Raw genomic sequence first — 6,000 nt, 5'->3', positions numbered from 1 at the left:
AGATGTTCAGGTGTCCACATACCTTTGGCCATATCTATCTATCTATCATCTATCTATCTATCTATCTATCTATCTATCTATCTATCTATCTATCTATCTATCTATCTATCTATCTATCTATATATATATATATATATATACAGTGGGGAGAACAAGTATTTGATACACTGCAGATTTTGCAGGTTTTCCTACTTACAAAGCATGTAGAGGTCTGTAATTTTTTATCATAGGTACACTTCAACTGTGAGAGATGGAATCTAAAACAAAAATCCAGAAAATCACATTGTATGATTTTTTAAGTAATGAATTTGCATTTTATTGCATGACATAAGTATTTGATCACCTACCAACCAGTAAGAATTCCGCTCTCACAGACCTGTTCGTTTTCTTTAAGAAGCCCTCCTGTTCTCCACTCATTACCTGTATTAACTGCACCTGTTTGAACTCGTTACCTGTATAAAAGACACCTGTCCACACACTCAATCAAACAGACTCCAACCTCTCCACAATGGCCAAGACCAGAGAGCTGTGTAAGGATATCAGGGATAAAATTGTAGACCTGCACAAGGCTGGGATGGGCTACAGGACAATAGGCAAGCAGCTTGGTGAGAAGGCAACAACTGTTGGCGCAATTATTAGAAAATGGAAGAAGTTCAAGATGACGGTCAATCACCCTCGGTCTGGGGCTCCATGCAAGATCTCACCTCGTGGGGCATCAATGATCATGAGGAAGGTGAGGGATCAGCCCAGAACTACACGGCAGGACCTGATCAATGACCTGAAGAGAGCTGGGACCACAGTCTCAAAGAAAACCATTAGTAACACACTACGCCGTCATGGATTAAAATCCTGCAGCGCACGCAAGGTCCCCCCTGCTCAAGCCAGCGCATGTCCAGGCCCGTCTGAAGTTTGCCAATTACCATCTGGATGATACAGAGGAGGAATGGGAGAAGGTCATGTGGTCTGATGAGACAAAAATAGAGCTTTTTGGTCTAAACTCCACTCGCTGTGTTTGGAGGAAGAAGAAGGATTAGTACTACCCCCAAGAACACCATCCCAACCGTGAAGGCCATGGAGGTGGAAACATCATTCTTTGGGGATGCTTTTCTGCAATGGGGACAGGACGACTGCACCGTATTGAGGGGAGGATGGATGGGGCCATGTATCGCGAGATCTTGGCCAACAACCTCCTTCCCTCAGTAAGAGCATTGAAGATGGGTCGTGGCTGGGTCTTCCAGCATGACAACGACCGAAACACACAGCCAGGGCAACTAAGGAGTGGCTCCGTAAGAAGCATCTCAAGGTCCTGGAGTGGCTAGCCAGTCTCCAGATCTGAACCCAATAGAAAATCTTTGGAGGGAGTTGAAAGTCCGTATTGCCCAGCGACAGCCCCCAAACCTGAAGGATCTGGAGAAGGTCTGTATGGAGGAGTGGGCCAAAATCCCTGCTGCAGTGTGTGTGCAAACCTAGTCAAGACCTACAGGAAACGTATGATCTCTGTAATTGCAAACAAAGGTTTCTGTACCAAATATTAAGTTCTGCTTTTCTGATGTATCAAATACTTATGTCATGCAATAAAATGCAAATTAATTACTTAAAATCAACAATGTAATTTTCTGGATTTTTGTTTTAGATTCCGTCTCTCACAGTTGAAGTGTACCTATGATAAACATTACAGACCTCTACATGCTTTGTAAGTAGGAAAACCTGCAAAATCGGTAGTGTATCAAATACTTGTTCTCCCCACTGTATATATATACAGTGAGCTCCATAATTCATTGGACAGTGACCATTTGTTTGTTAATTTGGTTCTGTACTCTAGCACTTTGAGTTTGAAAGGATACAATGACAATGAGGGTGAAGTGCAGACTGTCAGCTTTAATTTGAGGGTACTTTCATACATATCAGATGAACCGTTTATAAATGACAGCACCTTTTGTACATGGTCCCCCCATTTTAAGGTACTACAAGTATTTGATAAATTGGCTTCACAGATGTGTGTCTTTAGGCAGGTGTATTCATTTGTGTCGTTAGTGAATGCAGGAGAGCTGTTGATGAATAGTATTGATTCTAGACTTTGCTATTGCCTTTGGAGGTTGTTGTTGGGGTGTGACAACATGAGGAAGACAGCAGTGTCGATGCAAATGAAGCTGGCCGTCATAAGGCCCAGAAATGATAATCAATCAATCAGGAACATTGCAAAAACCCTGGCCATGCCCAAGTCAACAGTTTGGTTCATTATTATCAAGAAAAAAACAACCGTGAACTCAATTATGTCAAAAGACCCGGTAGACTGAGGAAGACCACTGTAGTGGATGACCGGAGAATACTCTCTATGGTGAAGAAAACCCCCTGACAACAGCCCAACAGATCAAAAACACTCTCCAGGATGCAGGTGTAGATGTGTCAAAGTCTACCATACGTAGAAGACTACATCAGCAGGACTACAGAGGGTACACTACAAGATGCAAACCACTTATAAGCCTGAAGAACAGAAAGGCGAGAATTACAGTTTGCTAAAAAGCACCTAAAAAGAGCCCCAAGAGTGCTGGAAAAAAGTATTGTGGACAGATGAGACAAAGATTAACATGTACCATAGTGTGACACTCTGGCTCCATGGACTTTGATATTTGAGCCAGGGTTGTTCATTGTCATTGGTTTGGGTGTATTTCATTTGGTGGTGTTGGGGATGGGTGAGTTTCATTTGTTTGTGTCTAGTGGTGATTGGTCTATGACTCCCAATCGGAGGTAACGAGGTCAGCTGTCGGCTCGTTATCTCTGATTGGGAGCCTATATATTCTGTGTGTTTTTCTCCTTTGTTTTGTGGGTTATTGTTCCAGTGTTGTATGTTCTGTCGGTGTCTCAGAGGACTTCACGTATTGTCATTTGTTGTTTTTTTTCGTGGTTGCTTTAATTAAATAAAGTCATCATGTTCACTCCACGCGCTGCGTATTGGTCCGCTCCTTCAGACGATCGTGACAGAATAACCCACCAAAAAAGGACTAAGCAGCGCGCCAGGAGCAAAGGGTCTGGACATGGGAGGAACTGTTGACGGTAAAGGGTCCTGGACGTGGGAAGAAATCCTGGACGGCATGGATCGCCGTCCATGGAGCGAAACAGAGGAGAGGCGACGGAGAGAGGAGCAACGGGCGTCGGCAGAGCCAACGTCGGAAGGACAGAGGCAACCCCAAGAAATTTTTGGGGGTGCACATGGCTTGGGCGACGGAGCAGCAGGAGGCTGCCACAAGGCAGAGTCAGAGGGCTGCCAGGTTAAGGGGGCTGACGGAGGCAGAGAAGGGACGGATTCAGTGGGCTACCAGGTCAAGGGGCTACTGGGTAAAGCAGGGAAGGAAGGTGTTGAGGCACGGCGTGGTACTGGGGGTGTGTAACCAGTTCGGTCCGGCCCGTTCCTAGTCCCGAGGTGCAGCCAGTAGTGTGTGTTCCCCGTACGGTACGGCCTGTTCCGGTCCTCGCACTAAGTGTAGGTGCGCGTCGCCAGCCCGGTTCGGCCTGTTCCTGCCATCGCACCAAGTATGCGGTGCGCGTCGCCAGCTCAGCCCGGCCTGTTCCTACCCCACGCACCAGGGATACGGTGCTGCCGCCAGCCCAGCCCGGCCTGTTCCTACTCACGCACCAGGGATACGGTGCGCCGCCAGCCCAGCCCGGCCTGTTCCTACTCCACGCACCAGGGATACGGTGTCGCCGCCAGCCGGCCCGGCCTGTTCCGCCACTCGCACCAGGGATACGGGTGCGCGTCGCCAGCCCCGCCCGGCCTGTTCCTGCTCTCCGCACTAGGGCGTGAGGTGAGTCCCCAGGGTCCAGCATGCCCTGTTCCGGCTCCCCGCACTAGGCGTTATGGGAGTCCCTAGGGTCCAGCATGCCCTGTTCCGACTCCCCGCACTAGCCCTGAGATGCGTGTCCTCAGCCCGGTACCTCCAGTTCCGGCACCACGCATCAGGCCTACGGTGCGTCCCCAGGGCTAAGCATGCCCTGTTGCTGCTTCCCGCACTAGCCCTGAGATGCGTGTCCTCAGCCCGGTACCTCCAGTTCCGGCACCACGCATCAGGCCTACGGTGCGGTCCCCAGGGTCCAGCATGCCCTGTTGCTTCTCCCCGCACTAGCCCTGAGATGCGTGTCCTCAGCCCGGTACCTCCTGTTCCGGCACCACGCACCAGGCCTACGATGCGCCTCAGACGGCCAGAGTCTGCCGTCTGCCCAACGGGGCCTGAACTGCCCGTCTGCCCAAAGCCTGCAAAGCCGCCCGTCTGCCATGAGCCATCAGGAGCCGTCCGCCAGACCGGGAGCCGCTAGAGCCTTCCGCCAGACAGGATCGGGGCCAGAGCCTTCGCCAGACAGGATCAGCCAGAGCCTTCTGCCAGACAGGATCAGCCAGAGCCTTCTGCCAGACAGGATCAGCCAGAGCCTTCTGCCAGACAGGATCAGCCAGAGCCTTCCGCCAGACAGGATCAGCCAGATCCGTCTAGTCGGCCGAGCAGCCAGATCCGTCCAGTCGGCCATGAGCAGCCAGATCCATCAGCCAGCCATGAGCAGCCAGATCCGTCAGCCAGCCAGAGCAGCCAGATCCGTTAGCCAGCCATGAGCAGCCAGATCCGTTAGCCAGCCATGAGCAGCCAGTTCCGCCAGCCAGCCATGAGCCGGCCCAGCCAGGGATCCGCCAGGAGCCGCCCAGCCAGGATCCGCCAGAGCCGCCCAGCCGGGATCCGCCAGAGCCGCCCCAACCGGGATCCGTCAGAGCCGTCCCAGCCAGGATCCGCCAGCCAGCCAGGATCCGCCAGAGCCAGCCAGCCAGGATCCGCCATTTAGTCAGGTGCTGCCCCTTAGCTCGGTGTTGCTCCTTATCCTGTTGCTGTCCTTATCCTGGTGCTGTCCCTTAGCCTTACTGCCCCTTAGTCCGGTACTGCCCCTTAGTCCGGTACTGCCCCGTAGTCCGGGTGCTGCCCCTTAGTCCGGTGCTGCCCCTTAGCCCGGTGCTGCCCCTTGTCCCGGGTGCTGCCCCTTATCCCGGGTGCTGCCCCTTATCCCGGTGCTGCCCCTTAGGCCGATGCTGCCCCTTAGTCCGGTGTTGCCCCTTAGTCCAGGTGGGGGTTAGTTGGAGGGTGGTCATTGGGAGGAGGCTACCGAAGCAGGTTGTGACTGTGGTGGGGTGGGGATCACGACCGGGCCAGAGCCGCCACCGTGGACAGACGCCCACCCAGACCCTCCCCTAGTCCTGATATTGGTGCGCCCGGAGTTCGCACCTTTAGGGGGTACTGTGACACTCTGGCTCCATGGACTTTGATATTTGAGCCAGGTTGTTCATTGTCATTGGTTTGGGTGTATTTCATTTGGTGGTGTTGGGGATGGGTGAGTTTCATTTTGTTTGTGTCTAGTGGTGATTGGTCTATGACTCCCAATCGGAGGTAACGAGTGTCAGCTGTCGGCTCGTTATCTCTGATTGGGAGCCATATATATTCTGTGTGTTTTCTCCTTTGTTTTGTGGGTTATTGTTCCAGTGTTGTATGTTCTGTCGGTGTCACAGAGGACTTCACGTATCGTCATTTGTTGTTTTTTCGTGGTTGCTTTAATTAAATAAAGTCATCATGTTCACTCCACGCGCTGCGTATTGGTCCGCTCCTTCAGACGATCGTGACACATAGTGATGGAAAGCGGAAAGTGTGGAGAAAAATAAGAAATGCCCATGATCCAAAGCATACCACCTCATCCGTGAAATATGGTGGAGGGGGTGTTATGGCTTGGGCCTGTATGGCTGCCAGTGGAACAGGCTCACTTGTCTCTGTGACTGAGACAGAAGTAGAACAATGAATTCTGAAGTCTACAGAAATATTTTATCTGCTCAGATAAAACCAAATGCCTCCAAACTCATTGGACGGCACTTCATCATGCAACAAGACAATAACCCTAAACATACTGCTAGAGCAACGAAGGGGGTTTTTTGATGGCCAAAAAGTGGAAAATCCTTGACTGGCCGAGCCGAAAAGG

This window comes from Coregonus clupeaformis, unplaced genomic scaffold (assembly GCF_020615455.1).
Source record: "Coregonus clupeaformis isolate EN_2021a unplaced genomic scaffold, ASM2061545v1 scaf0705, whole genome shotgun sequence".
NCBI classification, from domain to species: domain Eukaryota; kingdom Metazoa; phylum Chordata; class Actinopteri; order Salmoniformes; family Salmonidae; genus Coregonus; species Coregonus clupeaformis.
The sequence above is the reverse complement of the archived record's forward strand: the minus strand, read 5'-3'. Positions refer to the sequence as shown.